The 23,890-nt window shown below is 35.3% G+C and overlaps 1 long non-coding RNA gene across 1 annotated transcript in view; it reads right to left on the bottom strand.

Annotated features, from left to right (window-relative positions):
• LOC116082434 overlaps positions 1-7,974 on the bottom strand; it is a 33,991-nt gene extending 26,017 nt beyond the window's left edge. The window contains exon 1 of the long non-coding RNA XR_004115301.1: positions 7,804-7,974. This is a non-coding gene — a long non-coding RNA (uncharacterized LOC116082434). The remainder of the gene's footprint in view (positions 1-7,803) is intronic.
• Between the last annotated feature and the right edge of the window lie 15,916 nt (positions 7,975-23,890).

The following is a 23,890-nucleotide window of genomic DNA, read 5'->3' on the forward strand; positions in this document are numbered from 1 at the left end:
AAAAAAATCAACATGATAGATAAACCCCTAGCCAAACTAAAGTACCCAGAGACAATATCCAAACTCCAGACAAAATCATAAATGAAAAGAAACACATAAGAGAAACTGAGGAAATACAAAAATTCATCAGATCCTAAAACAAAAGCTTACACTAAATGAAAATGGAAAATCTAGATGAAATGGATGAATTTCTAGACAGATACCATGCACCAAAGTTACACCAAGAGCAGGTAAACTATCTAAACATGCTTATATCCCCTAAAGAAATAGAAGAAGTTATTTAAGAACTCCCAAGCAGAAAAGCCCAGGGCCAGATGGCTTTCGTTCAGAATTCTACCAGACCTTCAAAGAAACTTCTCAAACTTTTCCATGAAATAGAAATAGATGGAACACTACCTAATTCCTTCAATGAAGCCACAATTACTCTGATACCTAAACCACACAAGGACCCAACAAAAAAAGTAGAACCTCAGGCCAATTTCTCTTATGAATATAGATGAAAAATACTCAATAAAAATTTCCCAAGCTAAATGCAAGAACACATAAAAAATGTCATTCACCATGATCATGTAGGCTTCATCTGAGTAACACAAGGTTGGTACAATATATAAAAGTCCATCATCATAATCTACTATATAAACAAACTAAAAAAAAATTTACATGATCATCTCATTAGATGCTGAAAAGTCATTTGACAAAATACAATTCTCATTCATGAAAAGCACTGGAGAGATCAGGAACTTAAGGCCCCTACCTAAACATAATAAAAGCAGCATACAATAAATCAACAGCCAAAATCAAATTAAATGGAGAGAAACTTGAAATCAGGGACTAGACAAGGATGCCTACTCTCCCCCTTTCTATTCAATACAGTACTCGAAGTACTCACTAGAGTAATAATACAACAAGAGGAGATCAAGGAGATACAAATTGGTGAAGAAGAATTCAAGGTGTTGCTATTTGCAGATGATGTGATAGTATACATAAGCATCCCCAAAAATTTTACTAGAGAACTTCTACAGCTGAAAAACAACTTCAGCAGACTGGCTGGATATGAAATTAACTCAAATAAATCAGTAGATTTCCTTTATAAAAATGATAACAGGGCTGAGTAAGAAATTAGGGAAATAACACCCATCAAAATCTCACAATTAATATTAAACTTCTTTGGGTAACTATAGCTAAACAATTGAAGGAACCATGTGATAAGAACTTCAAGTCTCTCAGGAAAGAATTCAAAGAAGATCTCAGAAAATGGAGAAATCTCCCATGATCATGGATTGATATACTTTAACATAGTAAAAATGGCCATCCTACCAAAAACATTCTACATATTCAAAGCAATTCCCATTAAATTCCAATACTATTCATCAAAGACATGGAAAAGGCAATTCTAAATTCATCTGGAAAAACAAAACTCCAGAACAGTGAAAATAATTGATTTTTTTCTTTTTTAAGTATTGAAGTTTATTTATTTTTTTAAAAATAGATTTAACTCTTTTTTTCTTCCTTTTTAAAAGTTGGATTTTTTTTTTTTAACGTTTCAAGTGTTTTCCCCTTTCCAGATCTCCTCTCTATCCCATTCCCCCTCCCCCTGCCTCTATGAGGGTGCTCCCCCACCTACCCACCCACTCCTGTCTTCTGACTCAACAAAAATTGTTCCTGTCTAAAAGAACTGGAGAGACAAAAGTAGACAAGAACCTGAGGGAAAAGTGGTATGGTGTCAGGCCCAAATTTTGATCCAGCTCAAGGGGAGGCTCCAATGCCTGACAATACTACTGATACTATGGTGTGCTTACAGACAAGAGCCTAGATGGATGCCCTGAGAGAGACCCAACAAGCAGCTGAGTCAGGTGCAGATACTTAACACCCAACCAATGGACCCCTGTGGCCGAACTAAGGAAAAGTTGGAAAAGCCTAAGAAGCAGTGAGATCCCATAGGAAGACATGCAGTCTCAACTAACCTGGTACCCGAGAACTCTCATACACTGAGGCACCAACCAGGCAACATACAACAGCTGATATGAGGCTTTTGACACAGCAGAAGACTGCCTTGTCTGGTTTCAGTGAGAGAGAATACACCCAACCCTCAAGAGACTTGAGTCCCCAGGAAGTGGGGAGGTCTAATGAAGTGGTAGTGGGGGTTTGGGGACATCCTCTTGGAGATCAAGGAGGAAGTATGGGATGAGAAATAATCAAAGGGTGGACTGGGAGGTGAATAATGAATGAATTGTAAAAAAATGTTAAAGAATAATAATAATAGCAAAAATAATAAATTAAGCCTTTGAAGAAAATAAAGATAAATTTATTAGCTCACTAGACAGTTGTCAGTTAGATACTTAATGTAGTATTTTAAATTTAGCTGACCATACAGAACTTAGAACAGAACAGGTCTTAGATGCATCAATATCTGAGATATATAATTCTTTCTTATAGTTAATAAGGTGTGAAGAAATAGCATGAAGTGACTATTCCAAACTTGTTAGCTGTGACGTGACACAGGATTTCTGTAAATCTCAGAACTGGCATACTTTCTCAGCAGAAAATCCTGATGTTCTGCCAAGGAAGGTGCAAGCCTGAGGTAGGGGTCTTCATGATTCTTTTCTCATGAGAACTCAACTTTGTTTTTAATTTTAATAAGCAACACAACAAGAGTTGGACTGCAGACACATTTCTCCATCTGCAAGGTTTGGGTCACTTTTTAAACAGGATAAGTTATTTCTAGAGAAATAGACGATGTGGAGAACTAGAAGCTGTGGGAAATCTTGATTCTCCTTTGTCTATAAAAGATGCTGGAACATTTAATATATTGGCACACTGTTGCTTTACATCCCCTGTGTCCTGATTAATGTAACCCTACCCTTGGGATCTTATTGCACTAGACGCTGACAATCAGGTAAATGTGATAATGCATCACAGTAATCTTTAGTTTGCAGTGATAAAATTCCTGTCAAGTGAGTGAGATTCATGGGTAGAATTGTTATTATCAAATAGTATGTTAATATTTTTTACTGTTTAAAAATTTGTCAAAGAGAATTATTTGAACTTATCTCAGTTTTAAGTGTTTTAAGAGTATATATTAAGTATTATGTTGCAGGATATTTGAGCACACTGTGAAACCCAAGATTGTATTATTAACTGAAGAAACTCTGCTTATAGTTGTGGTGTGACTCAGGCCTTAGCACATTTTTAATGCCTCTGAATCTAATTCTCTGGGACAAGGAGATCATCACATATATCAAAGTGATGCAATGTAATCTTGCTCCTTAGTTGAAAACTAATGGCTGAAACAGTCTGTAGCTGGGCAAAAGACAGGAAGTTGGGGCTTCAGTTCCCAAGCTTGGGACATATGACAGAGTGACCTAGGAGAGGAGACAGAGAAGGAAGAATGGTCTGTGACTTATGAAAGTATAGCATGGGGGCTGACCAGTTGGAGGAGATGCAGCCCACACAGCCCATGGAAAATTATATCTCAGAGTTATTGACAGGTAAATAGACAAAATTGCATAGAAAGTTATTATCTTCCCAGCTTTAGTACCATAAGGCTTATTATAAAGTTTTTGTGTCTTTTATTTGGAAATGAAATGATCAAAGGTGGGATAGGAGCCCCTAAAATAAGGATTACGACAACACCTTTAATCCTAAACAATGAAGATAAAGTTAGATTGTAGAAGTAAGTACCCATGTTTGAAGGTGATGCTTAATTGAATGGAAGACAAAAAGATGAATTTGAAAAAGAGTTGACAAGAAAAAAAAAAGATATGCCAAATTTTCCACGAGAAGAGAGAATAAAGAGAAGCAATGCAGAAAGGATAGAAAAAGAAGAGGCAGTTTTACTGAAAAAGTGTAACAAAAACAGATTAAAGAAAGAATAACTGAGGCATAGATGAAGAAAGAATGAGCCAGAGAATGAGAAGGACCCAGATTAGAACAGATTGCTATAGTTTGAGTCTAAGCAGAGCAAGTCAGTAGAGGACAAAAGAGAAGCCATATTGAATTAGTCATTGTAGAGAGGAGTTTGAGACAGAGCATCTGAGTTCAATCATGGAGATTAGAAAGAAGAAAGAGGGAGCTTATTTAGCAGTGAGTCTCAGAAGCTGAAAATATTCTAGGCCTAGATGAGATTGTACAGAGTCTAGATGTAAGGTCCAAATTAGCAGACAAAGACGTAAACCTAAGAGACCACAATTACTACAGGTGAATAAAAAATACTTTTACAGAATTGTATATAATAAAATTTTATTCTTATTAGAATATAAAGCTTTTGTTTCATTTTGAGTGGCAGTAAAATGATAATTTATTGTGATTCTCAAGAAAGCATTCTCTGGCTAACTGACATTGAGTAGGACCTTGAGAAATGAGTAAAAGAGTGCCAGATGGAGAATAGAGAGAAATTATTATGTGAAAAAGGAAAAGTATTTTCAAAAAAATACAAAATGAAAAACTATGTAAAAGAAGAGAAAATACCTATTACTCATATATTTCATAAAGAATTTATAATATTTACACATATATATTTCCATATAAATAATAAAATCATATATACCTGAATTCCCATCCTATATATATATATATATATATATATATATATATATATGTGTGTGTGTGTGTGTGTGTATGTGTTTTCCAAATCATAAACACATATCTACTTGTAACAGGGTGATATGTTCTGCATCAACAGTATGATAATGCAATATAATGCAATCAAATGCACCACAAAATCCAACACTACCATAAGAGACAGATGATAGCAGGTTTACTTAAATATTTGAATAAGAAACATAAATATGGAGCACTTCAATAGATTATTTAGTCATTTTAAAATCATTTCACATTAATAAAACTCAACCTGACCATGTGTTATTTAACTTCTGTGGATAAAAGATTTTAAAGGGAGCCCGGTGTGGTGTCACATGCCTTTAATCCCAGCACTTGGGAGGTAGAGGCAGGCGGATTTCTGAGTTCGAGGCCAGCCTGGTCTACAGAGTGAGTTCCAGGACAGCCAAAGCTACACAGAGAAACCCTGTCTCGAAAAAAATCAAAAAAAAAAAAAAAAAAAAAAAAAAAAAAAAAAAAAAAAAAAAAAAAAAAAAAGGTTTTAAAGAGGAACGCAAAAGTGCTAATTAACAATAGTAATTTTTACTCTATTTTTATCCAAGAAAAGACTGCTGTAGCTGTAGCCTGATGTTATTCTGCATGCTTTCTAATCCAAAAGTAAAATCCCAGTGCAGAAAGCAAAAACAAAAACAAAACATGAGTACCATATGTTATTGTTGGAGTATAAATCAAATTAGCTTCTTTAGAACTTCTTTTTATTAAATTATACATATATTTAACGTACACCTATTATCTTAAATATATCTAAGAGAAAGAAAAGGAAAATACATGTTTACACATACATTCTACTACAAAATACTACCATTTTCGACATTATGCATAATAGAAAATATAAATAAATAATAAAAATATCCCTTAACAGAGAAAAATTAACCAAATGTGCTTTATCCAGAGTGACATGATGGAAGGTAAACTACTGAACTTCCCAGCTGATGATGAAGCAGTTAATAGTGTCTCAAGTGACAATTAAAAAAAAATGTACTATCATGAACAATGCTGTGCATGGATATCATCATGTAATTTATACTTATTTAAATTTTTATTTATATTTATATAAGTGGTCAAGGATGTCACACCTTACTTGATATAATGCATTTAAATTACTTTTAAATAATGAAAAAGTTTTATAGTGCCAAACAGTAAATTTTGAGTGGCAGTAAAATGATAATTTGTTGTGATTCTCAAGAAAGCATTCTCTGGTTAACTGACATTGAGTGGGACCTTGAGAAATGAGTGAAAAGGTGCCAGATGGAGACAAACAAACTCATTCTGTAGTAGAGATCACCACTGTGATCACTTTTCTGTAAAACTCAAGGAATACTAAGAATGATGTCTGTGGCTTCCTGCAGCCACTCATACGAATGGGTTGTCTGGAATGGGAGTCAAAGGGCCTGAAAATTAAGGGTACTTGAAATGAGGGAAGGGTTAGAAAAAATTAGATCAACACTTGGTGTGCTTTCAGTCCACCATCATCAAATGAATTCTCTTTGTTACAAGCAAACAGGTAGATAGGTAAAGCAAAACCCCTCTCCCAAGTTCATCAGCAACTTGGCCCAATCAGCAGCTTCATCTTCAGTCTCTGGAGGTGGGACTTCCCATGTACCTGGAACTTGGAGAGAGGCGTGGCAATTGGCAGGAGGTGGGCAGAGAGGCGTGGCTAACTGTGGCAAGGCGGGGTCTGAAGAATCAGCCCTCAGCTGTAGGAGGGTCACAGATGTCAATACAACTCTTATTAGTATGTTCATCTTGATTAAACCATCTTTTATTTGAACATTAATGTAGGACTATGTTTTATGGTGAATCTCAATTAAAGAAAAATGTATAATTTTTCACATTTAAACTATGATGTGCTAATATATAAAAATAGTTTATTAATATTTGGAGTTGCTCTGTAGGTGATACTTGGTTGAGAGAGTTTACAAAGGGAATATCATGATATTTCCAATGCCTAAATTTTCTACTTAAGAATTAAATATAAATAACAGGATAAATGCATTTTATCTAAATTATTTTATAGATAGTTGTATTTATTCTATATTATATAGAAAAATACATAAAACAGTGCATTCACCTATACATATATACACATACAAGTTATGCATGCAGGCAATATATAAATAAATATTTTCATATGATTATAATATTTCTTTTTTCTTTTGTTAATCATAGTTACCTTTTATTCATATTCACTTATAATTTATATTTTATTTTATTTTGTCTCCTTGCTCTCTCATATACATTTTCCCCAAAGATTTTTGAGCATAGCTTAATACATCATAGTTCTTTAACCCTAGGTAATTTGTTGGATATATATTTTATTTTAAAAGTTATATTTCAGTTATTTATTTATGTGTTTGTGTGTACGATGTGTAGCCAGCACACCTGTGGAAGTCAGTGGACACATGGTAGACATTTGTTTCTCCCTGCCTCATGTGAGTGCTGTCAGGTCTTCAGGCCTGCTGAACTAACACACTGGGTCTCATGGATATTTTTTGAAGGACGGCAATATTCTCTTATGCAACTGCAGTACAGTTGTCAGTTTCATTAAAATTAAAGTAAACATTTCTTTTATATTCCAACTTTGTCTGCTGACCACTTATGGGTTTTGTTTTTATTATTAATTAATTAATTAATTATACATTCCTACTGTAGTTTTTCCTTCCTCCTGTCTTCCCAGAACCTCTGCCCCATCTACTCTGCTCCTTCATTTCTCTTCAGAAAAGAGAGTGCTTCCCTTGGAGAACATCTACCCCTTGCATATCAAATTGCAGGCATAACCTCTCTTATTAAGACTACATGTGTCATCCCAGTAGAAAGAAAGGTTTCCAAAGGCAAGCAAAGCATCAGAGACAGCGCCCGCTCTCACTGCTATGAGTCCCACAGCAAGACCAAGATACACAGCTGTAACACAGAAGCAGAAGGCCTGGGTCATCCCATGCAGGCTCCCCTAGTTGGAGGTTCAGTCTCTTTGAATCCCTATGGACTTAGGTTAATTGATTCAGTGGGTTTTCTTCTAATGTCCTTGACTTCTCTGACTTGTACAATCTTTCCTCCCCTTTTCAACAGGATTCTCCAGGCTCCTCTCCTAATGTGTGGCTGCATCTGTTTCTATCAGTTGTTTGATGAAGCTTCTTTGATGAACATTATGTTAGGCTACTGTCTACAAGTATAACAGAATATCATTACCATGACAGGGGTACATTCTTTCTCATGGCATAGATCTCAAGCTGGATCCATCATTGTCTGGCCACTCCTTCAGTTTCTGCTCCAGATTCATCTTCTCCCATCTTGTAGGCAAGAAAATTGTATGTCACAGGTTGTGTGGCCTGGTAGGTGTCCCAAACCCTTCATGGGGGATCTTGCCTGGTTAAAGGAGACGACTGATTCAGGCACCATATACCCCATTGCTAGAAGACTTAACTAGTTGCCCTAACACATCCCTGGGAGTTTCCATTGCTCTAGGTTTCTAGCTCATCCCAGAGATGATGATGCCTCTTGTTTTTGTGGTCATTGCCAGAACTCTCTCCCTTCATCCTCCCCCAACCCGATCCCTCCTATTGTCCCCAACCCATCCAGTTCTGTTTTGCTATTCATCAAGGATTACTACATAAAATAATTTCTTAAAACTTCCATTATATTGTAGCTGTTCCAGTAAAAATGTCCTATATTCCCATATAGGTGAATGTTTCATCATTAAGGGGAAGAACTGCTTGAAAGGATTTACTGGGATTATGAGGTGTGGCCTTTTAATTGTAGGTGTGACCTTGTAACAAGTGTGTTGGAGATGGTGAGGATACTTTGAGGTTCCAGAAAGCCTACACTTAGATAAACGTCTCTTTCTACCAAAGAATCAATAAGTAGAAATCTCAGCTATACTTCAACATCATGCTTCCTTCTGTTTCACCCACTAAAATGCTAATGGATTAATACCTGAAACTTAAACAAGTCCCCAGCTAGGTTCTCCTTTTATAATATTTGCCTTGATCATGGTGTATCTTCACAGTAATATAACAGTAGATAAGACAAACAGGATTAATTAAATTGACAAAGTTCTTAAAGGTAGCTTGAGGAAATCCGAAAATGACACTTCATTTGTACATTCAGTATTATATGATGTTCTATCATAACCTTCTAAGAATTAATTTGTTTCTTTGCACTCTATATTACCAATCATTTGAAACTTAATAATCACTTAAATATCTTCATAGTCTTATCTATAACATAAAAAAAATACCTCCGAGGCTTAAGTCATTGCCTGTAGTTTTTTTGTACGGTTGAGGCTTGTGGGGTTGTTTTTATGTAGTTTGAAGTGTTAGTTGGTATCATCCTTGTTCAGTTTATGTTTGGATAGTTATGTTGGTGAAACTTTAAGGGTGTATTTTCTGTTGTTCATAGGAGACATAATCTTACAAAAATTTCTCTGAGGTGGGCTACCCTAGGATAGGGCATACCATTGGTTTTCTAGTACCATAATCAGCTCTGAAAACATACATCAGGTATCATTACCTGGACTCGATATGTTGCATATTTAAGAATATTTTTGTATAAACAAGAAAATATATGTAATGCAAAAAAAAATTAGCACCATTTTAATTTCTCAATAAGGTGGATTACATAGCACAGCCTGGCTGTGAGGACCATGGAAGTAAGCCTGGCCTTAACTGATTTTCTTCTGCCTCCACCTTCCAAGTGCTGGCATTAATAGTACAAACCACCACATCAAGTTATAAACAATACTAACTCTGAACAACAATAAAAAGTGTTGAAGTAAACATTTGAAATCAGAAGTCCCCATGACCTCATTTTGGAGTAGGAGCTGTGAATTTCTTAAAATATATCTTTCTTAAAAAAATTAGTATACTATCAGAAGAAAGACCAGATAAAGATATGCCCTATTATCTTTATTCTTTTCTGTGTTAGAACATGGGAAATCTTTGTAGTATGAAAGATGGATTGTTCAGCAATGAAGTTTTATTATGCTAATATAATTATTAACACATAAAGTAATTTTTATTTTAGGCCAAAAATACTCACATTTTAAAGTGTTATGAGTAATATAATAAAACAATAATTAAGAATAATAAGAATAATTTTTATATTACATCTTTGTAAAAACAATGTAACATATTTTGAATCTGCTTTCACTGTAAGAATTCTACAATTTAGAAAAAAATTCCCTGGCAAATTCCTGTCACCTCACATCTCATTTGACTTACTTCTTTGTATATTACACAGATAATCTCTTCCCTAGAAACATAGGAGGATATATAAACTATAATTTAAGTCATGAAAAATTTCTAGGTCTGGTCAGAAAACTTTTGTCACAAAAATCACAAATATGCTATTAGATTTAATTTCAAGTATAATGCACCTGAAATATTTATAGAAGAATCATATAAGATTAATTCATGTGTGTTTCAGTTTAAATTTAGACAATAGTCACTTTCTTATTTGTAGGACATAAATCTTGAACCTTTCTCATGTTACCAAGTATTTCATTGTCACAAGTACAGATTCATTTATTTCTCATGTGTGTATTGCATATCAATTATAGTGATATTAATGAGTTTATATTAATAAAATGTGAACTACACAATCATTGAGTTATTTAAGTGACAAGATTTACTTAATTATTACACAAATCATTTTAAATAACAATAAGTGGTATTTTCTTTATCATTGAATATTACTATGATCTACAATTTTAGGAAGCATGATTTCTTCTCACATTCGTCTCATAATATCATGTCAATGAATTTGAGATCTATGTATGTACTTATCTTTTAATCACATGATGGGAAAACAAAACACATTTTTTTGATGAAAAAGCAAAAGGGCAAACTTTGTTTATTATCTAACAAAAGCAAAACCAGAAACATTGTGACAAGAAAAATATTTTGAAAAACACTTTATGGTTTTATATTTTCTCACTGACATTAACTCAAGAAATGATGTGTGCTGGATGTGCTAGTTGGTAGCAAAGGAGATGTATTGACTGGAATAACAAATGAGATTGTAATGCTTGTTCTGACTTATTCAAATATGGTTTATGATTTTATGCAAACAAATGAACTCACAGTGATAATGAGTTGAAATTATGTTCCTCTCAATTTCAGCTACAAGAAACTATATGTTCAATAATAGTCCTGCTCTAAAATTTAAAAAAAAATTACCCTCAGGTGAAATAATGCAATTAAAAAGGACACATGAAGTATATTTTCTTTCACATGCAAAATTGAAGTTATTTTAACAAAACATCAAAATAGTTGGTGGACTAAAATGAATTTCAGAAACAAAGCAGGCAGGGCAGGATGACGAGAAAGAAAGTGAATGGCGTGATTGTGTGAAATTCATTACTATATGTGAAAGAATGCCTCAATAAAAAGAACATTATAGAATGAATCAAATATTCAATATTAAGTGCAGCTGCTGTATCATTAACCATTTTGTTGACATCTCATCATGATGCTCTTCTGACACATCAAGCAATTCTTACAATATGTGTAAAGAGTCCTTAGATTTTAATATTAACTTACACAAATACAGGATTCTTATGTCTTGAACATCGGGTTTTATGTCACTCCAGGTAGACTGATCTCATAGATATCATACAGCATAATTTAATGAAAGACACATGACCATTGTTAAAGAAATACATACACATACAACAAAAACAGTTGCAGTCAATACACCTGAGAAAGTTACTTTAGTTATTAATGAAAGAATGAAAAGTATAATGTACATAAATTTTCAGAAATAAGTAAAAGAAAAAGAGGGGGTTTTATCCTTTTTATGTGCTTGAGCCTCTAGGTTTTATCTGATAAACACATGAACCCACCATGCCAATGTATAGAGCAGTGAAACTTTATTTGAACTGCTGGTTTTGTAATGCAAGGAAGACAGGTAACTTACATATTGCCTTAGAAATGGAGACAATGTTTACTGATGTCACTGGATTAATAATTATAATGGTGATTTAATTTGAGTGAATTTTAGGGTTAGAAAATTTACATATTCTACTCAGCAAATCTTGTTTATTGGTTGTAACTTTTCACTCTCCTTAATCAAGTTGGTTCCCCTGGTGAAAATTAATTTCTGATCATACATTGCAATTGATTTCTCTGAAAGTGCTGCTGAAGAACAGACTCTCTCAATAAGGTGTTAATGAGTAATTAAATCTTCTTTAACAAGTCTTGAACTCCTACAGCAATCAATCCTCATTCAGTCTCAACAGTTTTGCTTTCTATATCACTCTTGTTGTATCCACTTAACCTCTTTATAGTCACACTAGATGTTGGCTGCACATGATAATTAATTATGAAGTTTAGTAAGTGAAACTGAAAAAAAAAGAAGAAAATTAATGCTTATTCTTCACCTTTAAACAGATGATGGGATTGAATAATCTGAAAAAATTCATTAACAATTCATAACTGTAGTGTGGATACACACTTTAGTAAAGGTCTACTTTTACCTTATTTTAATGCAAGGTAAGCTTAATAATATAGCTCTGAATCCTGTCTCCACGGTACTTATTAATTAGATGTTATTAGCCAGTTTTGTAATTATCATTTCATTTAGCATCTTCACTGCAGATTGCTGAGCGTTAGCATGCAAGGCCATTTCACTCATTATTTCTAATTCCATATATTAACAATTTGCTGTATTTGCAATAATTTTTCACCAGAAAAAATATCATTTCAGTGCAGAAAAAAATACTTAATATGGCATTATTGCAAACATTATTTTTAGAACGCCTGCTGGAAAGTTTGGTCCTTAACTTGTGTCTGGAGTTTGACTGGTAATTAGTTCACCACACTGACATATAATTTTCCATAAATGATGAGTATAACATCATGTCAAAAATAACTCTGCAATGAGAGTTTAGAGTTCTGCTACATGGTCAGCTCCTAATAAAAAGTTTTAAATGTTTTTCTTAGTGACCACACTTGGTTCATATGTTCATGAGTTCTAGCTAACAAAGATGTTTAGTGTGTTTTATTGGACTATCTGGAAAGAACAAGAAGGTCAAAGGTGATTTTCTCTCTAACAGAAGTATACGCAATTTCTTTGTTTACTTTGAGAGCAATATTTTTCTTTTCTTTTCTTTCTTTCTTTCTTTTTTTTTTTTTTACAGAAATAGAACACATCATGTGTTCGGATACATGCTGATCCCTTGTGAACACTGTATATGGATGGCATTTCAAATAAAATGTTAGGTTGAATTATTCTTTATAATTAAGCATAAGGTATATAAGCAAATGTGTTAGCAATAAAATGTGACATTGAAAATATAATTTGCTTTTCAGATTTCCTCTGTTTAAATGAATATTATTTTCATAATACATCCTTCCTAAAACTGTTAAATATTATGCCTGTCAGGCTTTTAGTTAATTGACTACTATTAGTCAAGAAGTAAATCTTAGATTCGCAACCAAGCATTCTTATCATCCACAAATGTAAATTAATAAACCTTGATACATAAATAAATATAATGTACTTAAAGCAAACTAAACTTAAACCATAATATGAAGAAGACATTCATAGCCAAACATATTGAGGCTTCTTTGAATCCATAATAACAGAAAGTTTTAGTTCCTGAAAGTGATTACATTCACTAGCCCCCAACCACCACCTTGCTCTGAGCATACATATTCAGATATCCAAGAAGGAGCTCAGAGCAGCCTTGGGACCTAGAAGAAATAAGGAGCAGCTGAGCTGACTGAAAGAGGCATAGACTAGTTTTCCAGTGTCTGGGAGTTCTCCCTAATTCTGAGGTGAACTCTTGGTGATTCACCTGTATTTGGGTTATTTCTATTCCTTTAAGTAGTATCTCATCCACATTCTTTTAAATGAGTCCAAGAAGACTGACCAAGTTTGACTTTGGTACATCTGTATTTGATATTTTGTTTCTTCCATATTTGGGTTAAATAGATGTTTGGATGTCTTCCATGGATACTTTCACATAACCCCTTTTCCAGTTTACAGTAAAGGGCATCATTTTCCTCATTTGGAGCAGGTCTCAAATCCAATATTGCATCAACAATGAGGTGAAATATTTTAGGCTTCTATCTGTCTTCTTTCAGCTTTTCAGGTTTGTTTGCTGGGTTGGTTGGTTGGATTTGTTATTTTGTTTGGGTGTTCTTGTTGTTGTTTCAATTTAACAATTAGGTCTTCTACTTGAGAGTGAAGTTGACCAGTCTCTATGTTTAGATTGTTTTAAGGAAAAGATACTTAAGATGTTATCTCCAAATGAAAACAAATAACCAAATTTTAAAAGATAATGGAGTACAGAGTTAAACAGAATTCTCAAAGGTGATAATCAAATAAATGCTTACCGTTGTTATTCATCAGGGGAATGCAAATCAAAGAGACACTGAGATTTTACCTCATACAAATCAGAATGGCTAAGACCAAAATCTCAAGCAACAGCCTATACTGGTAAAGATGTAGAGAAGGGAAAGCACTCCACAATTGTTGGTGGCATTGCAAACTTGTACAATCACGCTGGAAAACAACCTGGCGTTTTCTCAAGAATCTGAACGACTCAGAGGACTCTGTGAATAGATAGTTTGCTGTATACTTTCCCTGGAATACACTTCTCTTTTGTGGTGAGATTAAAGTTTTTTACATGCTCTACAATAAACCCTTCTAAAATATCGTAGTTACATTTCTTCTATTTGAGTTGCTTTCTCACATCCTTTCAAACTCAAATGCAATGTATATAACAAGCTTAAACCTATGTTTGTGTTGGTATATGTATGGGTTTATTGATTTTTCAACATCTTGATATAGAATAGGCCCATATTAAATACAAATTTTTAAGCCATGCTGAAAATATACCTTCTTTGTATAGGAAGTTATTCCCTACTGATTATGATTTCTTTGTTTTATAGACATGATGTTTTGATATAGATTCTAAGGAAATTATGTTTTGGATTAAACGTATTTTTAAAGTTCTCATTGTTCATCTTATCACATTTTCTGAATTTAGTTTTGAATTGGGTTCCATTGTATTTTTCTTTTTTGTGAAATGGCATATTCAGATTTCATCTATCACAGGATCTTTGAATTTTTCTCATTGTTTTCAAATTTCTAAATATCATTTATATTTCTCTTCTAGAAATAAAAAATGACTTTACTTATTTAGAAATCTTTCATCCAATGTCTTTTACATTTCTGATAGTAGACCTATAACTTCTCTTTATTTTAAAAAAAAAACTATGGAGATTCTAAGACAAATGTAAATATGTAGTTCCATTTATTTGATCTTTTGCTTCTGTTGCATCATTCAAAGTTTTCAGAGAGAAGACAAACATTCTCTTAAAACCACAGGCTCCTGCCCAGAAGTATAAAGTGTAAAATGTGGCTAAGAATAGAGATTTTATGGAATCTCTCTGTTGAAAAGAGAATGCACGGATTGCTAGAGCAGCGACGTGCCAAGACTTCCTGGACTTTGGAGTTATCCTCCATGTTGGGATGGGCATAGCAGCGGTTCAACTACTGTTGACGTATCCTTATTCTGTGTAGGTAATATCACATGGATACTGCTATCTGTGAGACCCATAGAAACGCATTAGATTGAAAAGTTGGACATTGTTACCATCATTACATTAGTATGATATAAATATCTTTGAAGTGTGAGTACATGTGTGTAGTTTGTCACTAGGAAGTCTGTCATAAAGCAACATTATTAAATGAACAATGTGAAGCTTGGAAAACTACTATCACTTTACAGTAAAATTCAAGAATGTTGATGCATTCAGTAGATCTTTTATTTTTCACGACTCTTTTACTTATCCTGTGTTTTTTCTCTTTTTCTTTTTTATTCTTTTTTCTGTTGGTTTCTATATTATTTTTGAAGAGTGAAGAATGCCATTGTGAAGAATGTTGTGTCAGGAGGTTTGGAGATTTAACATTTGCTTTAACTGATATATCCATTGGTTTTGTCAGTATTCAATACCTGAGATTCTCCAATATCTTGTATTCCGTTAGTGATGGTTGGTTCTTGTTCTAACTCCTAAATTTTCATTTCCAGAATACACTCAGTTTATGTTTTTTATTTTATTTCCATTTTCAGGTCATAAACAGTTTTACTCTTTCCTTTCCACTGTTTGTATTTCTTTTTATCTTTAAAGTGTTTGTTTTCTATCATTGTTTGTGTTTACTGAATTTCTTTAAGGGATCTCTTATTTACTCTTTCAGGACCTCTCTCATCTCCATACAACTGTATTTAAAGTCCATTTCTGGAGCTTTAGTTATGTTAGACAATTCTGGGCCTGCTCTGGTAAGGTAGCTGGGCCTTAGTGGTAATATATTGCCCTGGCTGAAGACAGAGGTGTTTGATTTCAGACCCTGGACTAGTGACTGAGATGCAGATTTCGCCTATCAAAGCAGATCTGGCCTCCAGTTTCTCCCAACATACCTCTGCCCCCAACCTTGAACTGTCCACCCCAAGAGCTTGGCTGCCCTTCCCCACAGAGGCTCATCCCCATATAAGTCAGACATTTGCATTTGCTTGTTCTCCTGTTCTCTGCCTCTCTCTGTCACTGTTTCTGTCTCTATCTTCCTCACTCTTTCCCTAACTCTCTCTTTTTCCTTTTCTTGAGCACACCCCTTTTCTCTTTCCCTTCCCCCTCCCCATGATGACTTCTCTGGCCACCTTCCTTGGGGTCAGTGAACTTCCCTACTCCAGAACATCTTCCCAATCAACCTGGCTTTATTATAATCTATTCTGGCTTAGATTAGCTCATTTCACTGGCAGAGAACCTACAAAGAGGCACTTGAATTTGGGATGATCATAGGTCTAGGTGCTAATTTCTGGATTTGATTTTATAGGATTTGAGTTTTGTCCTTTGGATTATGGATTATTATTATTATTATTATTATTATTATTATTATTATTATTATTATTATTTAGATGCTTGTAAAGTATGAAACCTGTGGGCTGATTGTTTTCCTAGCCTGCTGAGCGGATGAATTCAAAGTTAACCAGCTCAACCTGGTTTTAAAGGATGGGATAAGTGATCTGTTTGGGGGAAAGGAAGGTTAAAGGGGAATCTCATTGTGATCCATTGATAGTGGAGCCTGAGAGAGAATGAAGACGAAGGGCAGTTTTCTGTTACAAAGTTGTGGTGAGACTTTGGGATCTAAACCTATAGTAGTAATATTAGTGTGTGGGGCTAATTGTTTCCCAGGGAGGAGTGGCCCTTAGGTGTCCACTTAAATTGGAGAGCTGACAAAAAAATCAACTGGTTGGTAGAGAGAACTTAGAAGGGGGAGATCTGTGTGATACATAGGAGATGTGCAAAAGTAGCAAGGCAAGAAGGGAGAGGTTTGGGGACAGGAAATGTTTCCAGTGATGTTCTGCTGCAGAGGTAGGGATGAGTGTAGAGGATTTGAAATGAGGGAACAGAGGGAAAAGTGAAGATCTTTAGGCAGGTTATCTGATATTCTGGATGGCATGGCATGAGGGTTAGAGTAGGGTGCCTGCTGGATTTGGGGCTGACATAAAGCAAGGAGTCTGGAGAGGAGGCTATGAGCTATGGTCTCTGGGATTCACAGGAGATCTGGGCAGGGGAAAAGGAAGGCTGCAGGTAGTATTCTGTTGCAGCACTAGGGATGAAAGTTAGGGACTGGATGTGGAGCGGAGCAGGAAATGATGAAGCTCTTCAGTTGGCTTACCTGTTTCTCTGTCCTGCACAGCTAGTATATTTCCAAGTGAATGTCTGCTGGAGGCATTGATGATGGTGTGAGGCAGTGAAGGGGAGGTTGGAGGAGATCATTTTGATTCAATGGGAATGGAGTCAGAGAGCAAAAGGAGTCTACACCAGGTTTTCTGCTACAGAGCTAGGAATGAGACTCAGGGCTGTTCTTTTTAATGATAACATAAACATAGGTATGGGTGAATGGCTGCCATATTGTGCATGTGGAATTCAGAAAACAATTTAGGGAATGTGGTTCTCTCCTTTGACCCTATTGAAATTAGGTCCCTATTGTTGCTGTTGAGATGTATACTCTAGCCTAGTTGTTCTGGGAACTTGAGACAGTTTTCCTGTGTCTGTTTCCCATCTCACATGGGAATGTTGGATAGACAGATGCTCAACAGATCATCAGATTGATAGACAAACTATTTCTCTTGCTGAGCCATTTTAATATCACAGCATTGTTTCATGGTGTTCAGGTGTCTAGATAATATTAAGAAAATAATATAAAAGGTGATAAAATAATCAGTATTTACTTTGAAATTTTATACAATCTGTGACATCTATCATATAATGTGTTTTCTGCTTTGAAGCGCACTACTGATAATCTTAGATCCTCAAAATCTCATGAGCATGGCATGTGAGTATTAGAAAGGGAATATAAATCAGAGAATACATTTTATTTTTTCAAAGACCTCTAATATAGTCATTTCTTTTGAAAATATGAAAGGAAGCACCCTTACTGTATCAAAAAGATACTAAAACATGGAAAATATTAGAGCTAGGGATTCTAAGGGCAAAGCTTTATACAGATATAGGACTGGAGACATGGAAGCAAAAAACAGAGTAAAAGTAGTTAACCAAAACTGAGTATGTGTAAAAGTCTTATAATCTAATTTTAAAAACATAATTATTGAAAAGGAGTTTGACCATATGTCCCATACATATGTGGAAGTGCTGCTATCCAGTAACATAGCTCATTATGTGAAAAGCTCTGAGCAAAACAAGTGATGTCTCCCTATGACTTATGGATAAAATATGCTAAGAAGAACACAAATGATTACTAGGTGTTGATGTTGTTCTTTGTTGGGATAATCTCTTATGCACGGTGTAAAGGTTGTCTTTCTATGAAGCACTGCCTATTTAAGTATTTGGTAAATATCTTTTCCACCACCTTATGATTGGTTTAATGAAAGGTTAAACAGCCTATGGGAAAGCAGTAGAGGACATGCAGGACTTCTGGGCAGAGTTCAGAATTCTGAGAATGAATCTGAGGTGGTCTGACATGAAAGGGAGAGATTTGTCAGCAAGATGAAGAGGAAGAAACAAGAGATGGTATTCAGGAGGTAATGACCCACATGACAGAATGGAGCTTAGTATAAATGGGCCAATTTAAGAATAAAAGATAATTGGGAACAAGCCTAAGATAAGGCCAAGTTTGCATATTTAATAAATAGTCTCTATATCACAACTTTGGCAGCTGACAAGTTTGAGACAATCCTGTGAGAGGAAAAAAATTCATTATTTCTGGCAATATTATACAACTTAGTTGCAGGACACTATATCATATGTGCCTTACTATCAACCTGACAAGCCAGCCATGGCTGTTATTGTAAGAGACATATGACTACTGTGTAGTATCCAATAATATTGGATTTGAGACCTGCTCCAAATGAGGAAAATGATGCCCCTTACTGTAAACTGGAAAAGGGGTTATGTGAAAGTATCCATGGAAGACATCCAAACATCTATTTAACCCAAATATGGAAGAAACAAAATATCAAATACAGATGTTATCAAAGTCAAACTTGGTCAGTCTTCTTGGACTCATTTAAAAGAATGTGGATGAGATAGTACTTAAAGGAATAGAAATAACCCAAATACAGGTGAATCACCAAGAGTTCACCTCAGAATTAGGGAGAACTCCCAGACACTGGAAAACTAGTCTATGCCTCTTTCAGTCAGCTCAGCTGCTCCTTATTTCTTCTAGGTCCCAAGGCTGCTCTGAGCTCCTTCTTGGATATCTGAATATGTATGCTCAGAGCAAGGTGGTGGTTGGGGGCTAGTGAATGTAATCACTTTCAGGAACTTTCTGTAGCTATTTTGAGTCATTTCCTTAGTTTAAAGAAATTACCTATAGGACAGAATACTTTAACTGTCCTTTGAACCTCATGTTATTTCACTTCCCTGTAAAAATCCTGCAACCTAAGCAGTTTTCTTTCTGATGTAAAAACTTAACTTGGGAAAACAAACAAAAGGCCAACTTTTACATAACAAAAACTACAGCCAACCAAAGGGTACACATGGAGAGACCCATGGCTTCAGCTGCATAAGTAGCAGAGGATGGACTTATCTGGCATCAGTGGAAGTAGAGAGAGGCACTTTGTCCTGTGACAGGTAGATGTCCCAGTGTATGGGAATGCCAGGGCAGTGAGGAGGAAGTGGGTGGGGCAGGATAGAGAGACCCTCTCATAAAAGCAAGAGGAAAGTGGATGGTATAGGGGGTCTGTGGAGGAGAAACTGGAAAAGGGGATAACATTTGAAATGTAAATAATAAAATATTCAAAGCAGCAACAACAACAACAAAACCCTACTTTTTTTGTGTTGTTGTTATCAGCTTTTCATCTGAATTTTGTTTATATCTTTGCTTCTCTCAACTGTGGTCGAGGAAGCTCCCTTAGAATTTAACAGAAGTTAATGCAGAGATTTTAAAAATAGTCACAGATCTGAGAATTAATGACAATGCATGGCTCAATTGAAAATAAGAGACTGTTACTAATAAGCCCTCAACCATGGCTCAGAATATTGTGGAAGTAGTACTGCAAAGAATGTCAGAGCTAAAGCAATAGGAAGGAGTGATGTGAATGTCTGTCCTCTTCACCTGAAGGTTATAGCATGCATGTGTTCACAGCAGCTATGGATATCTTCTTCACACAGATACAAAATTAAGCCAATCAACAGTCCATCAAGAATGCTAGAGGGACTAATGAGGATCTAACCTCAGCACCATTAGGTCAACATTCTACTAAAAAAAAATAAATTCTATAACAAGATTATACAAGATTGATAATTCACCCCAGTAAAAGATGGAAGTTTGTAACTTTATGGCTGTGTTGTCATCCATAGCCTTATCCTTACCACCTTCTGTGATGGCAACATCTACATAGACCACTACATCAGCCAGCTTCTAGATAGCCAATCCTCCAGAATCTCATGGTAAGTAGGCAGAAAATCTACCAAATAAATAGCACTTGGAATTCTTTTTCCTCCTGAGATATATATCTATGGAGGAGATCATTTTGATTCAATGGGAATGGAGTCAGAGAGCAAAAGGAGTCTACACCAGGTTTTCTGCTACAGAGCTAGGAATGGGACTCAAGGGTGTTCTTTTTAATGATAACATAAACATAGGTATGGGTGAATGGCTGCCATATTGTGCATGTGGAATTCAGAAAACAATTTAGGGAATGTGGTTCTCTCCTTTGACCCTATTGAAGTTAGGTCCCTATTGTTCCTGTTGAGATGTATACTCTAGTCTAGTTGTTCTGGGAACTTGAGACAGTTTTCCTGTGTCTGTTTCCCATCTCACATGGGAATGTTGGATATACAGATGCTCAACAGATCATCAGATTGATAAACAAACTATTTCTCCTACTGAGCCATTTTAATATCACAGCATTGTTTCATGGTTTCCATATATATCTAACATATATCTATGTTTAATTGGTTTCAGTATAATGTCCAAACAGCCTGTTAAGAAAGACTGCCTTCAAAAGATATTATACTCCCTCCACCCAAATTCCAAATTTACACTTTCATACCCACATCTAAAACAAAATAAATGTGAAGAAAAAAACACACTTTAATTCAGTCCTTATGCTTATACTAATTCTTTAAAAGTACCTCTCTTAAAAGTACCTAAAATATTGAGCTTGTTTTTATCATTCATTTACTCATATTTTCTTTCTTATGTTTAGTCTTACTATGCTAACTATCCATCCAAAGTTAATAACTGTGTTTTCAATCAGTGGATTCTATAGTCTAAAGCCTATGGACTTGGATTTGCAGTGTTACTCTCTCCTTATATTAGAAGAAAATTGAAGGCCAGTGTTAGGGTTTGGTCTTTGGAATGCTCCCACGCCCAATTTTGACTACTACTATCTACTAGCTGTTTGACTTGAGGAAATATTTGAAAATGTTTAAGGAGCTCCTCAGGTGCCGTTCCCTGGTTGGTTGTGGGACTAGGAAAGTCAGCAGTCATCACCACAGCCTGGCAACCCTGGAACCTCCCAGGAGCCCACTCCTCAGTCAGTTCAGCTCACCTATTAATCTGAACTAAGAGCCCTGAATGGTGAAAAGAGGAAAGTGTAGCAAAGGATCTAGGTTTCTCACTGCTCAGCCAGATCTGCTCACCTGTGTATCAGAACTAAGAGCCTTAGATAGTGAAGACAGAGGAGACCATACCAAAGGAGCCCGACAGATGTGACACAGACACCCACAATCCAGGTTTGCACCTGTGCCTGGAGCAATGCTTCTGCTCTGAATTCCAACCTACTCAGCCCACACCCCAGTTGCAGCTAGACACCTTAGGAATTCTGACACATTCAGGAACACAGTCAACAACCAGATGCAGTATGGTTGCCAGGAATTCTGACATACCCAGGATTATAGGATCACAGGACTACAGGCTCACAAGAAGGAAAGGCTCTAGTCAGAGTCAGGGAGTCCAGAAAACACAAAGATAACCAGAGGCAAGTGGAAAGCACACGAATATAAGCCACAGAAGCCATGCAAGTCAGCAACACCAGAACCCAGATGTCCCACCACAGCAAGCCCACAACACACCTGAAAAACAAGATTCAGATTTAATTCTCATCTCTTAAAGATGATAAAGGACCTTAAGAAGGCTATAAATAACTCCTTTAAAGGAGTACAGAAAAACACAGCTATACAAGTAGAAGCCCATAAAGAGGAAACACATAAATCCCTTAAATATACAGGAAAACACAATCAAACAGGTGAAAAAAATAAACAAAACCATTTAGTATCTAAAAATGAAAATAGAAATATTAGGGAAACACAAAGGAAACCTAGGAAAATAATCTAGGAAAACCTATAATCCTAGGAAAGAAAGCGGGAGTCACAGGTGCAAGCATCAACAACAGGATATAAGAGATATAAGAGAGAATGCCAGGTATAGAAGATACCATAGAAGACATTGACACAACAGTCAAAGAAAATACAGAAAGTGAAATGCTCCTAATTCAATACATTAGAGAAATCAAGGACACAATGAAAAGACCAAGCCCAAGAATAATAGGTATAGAAAAGAGTGAGGATTCCCAACTCAAAGGGACAGCAAACATCTTCAATGAAATTGTAAAAGAAAACTTCCCTAACTTAAAAAAAAAAAGAGATGTCCATAAATATACAAAAAGCCTACAGAGCACCAAACAGATGAGAACACAAAGAGATTCTTAAAGTCATGTAATGATTAAAACACCAAATGCACAGAAAAAAAGAAAGAATATTAAAAGAAGTAAGGGAAAAAGTTCAAGTAACATATAAAGGCAGACCTATCAGAATTGCACCAGACTTCTCAACAGAGAATTTAAAAGCCAGAAGATCTTGGGCAGATATCATGCAGACCCTAAGAGAACAAAAATACCAGCTGAGGCTATTATACCCAGCAAAACTCTCAATTACCATAGATGGAGAAACCATGGTGTTCCAAGACAAAGCTTAATTTATACAATATCTTTCCACTAATCCAGCTCTATGAGGAAGGAAAACTTCAACAGAAGGAAGAAAACTAAAACTCAAGAAAAACCAAGAAATTAAGCTTTTCATAATAAACCCAAAAGAAAAGAAACAGAAAAACATGATTCTACCTCTAACAATAAGTATAACAGAAAGCAACATTCATTGGTCCATAATAACTCACAACATCAATGGACTCAATTCCCCAATAAGACATATGCTAATATACTGGATACTTAAACAGTATCCAGAATTTTGCTGCCTGCAGGAAACATACCTCAGTGACAAGGACAGATACTACCTCAAAGTAGAAAGCTGGAACAAAATTTTCCAAGAAAACAATCCCAAGAAACAAGATGGAATAGCCATTCTATTATCCAATAAAATAGACTTGCAGCCTAAAGTTCTCAAAAAAAGATAGGGACAAAACTCTGCATACTCATCAAAGGAAAAATCCAAAAGGATGAACACTCAATTCAGAACATCTATGACCCAGATGCAAGGACACCTGAGTTTATAAAAGAAATGTTACTAAAGCTAAAAGCACAAATTGAACCTCACACAATAGTTGGAGATTTCAACAACCCACTCTCACTAATGGACAGATCAGGAAACAGAAACTAATCAGAGATACAGTGAAACTAATAGAACTTACAAACCAAATAGATTTAAGACAAAACTACAGAACATTTCACCCTAAAACAAATGAATATTCCTCCTTCTCAGAACCTCATTGTACCTTCTCAAAAATCAACCACATAATCAGACACCAAAGAGACCTCAATAGATACAAGAACATTTAATTAATACCA

The sequence above is a fragment of the Mastomys coucha genome, unplaced genomic scaffold (genome assembly GCF_008632895.1).
Source record: "Mastomys coucha isolate ucsf_1 unplaced genomic scaffold, UCSF_Mcou_1 pScaffold7, whole genome shotgun sequence".
Lineage (NCBI taxonomy): Eukaryota > Metazoa > Chordata > Mammalia > Rodentia > Muridae > Mastomys > Mastomys coucha.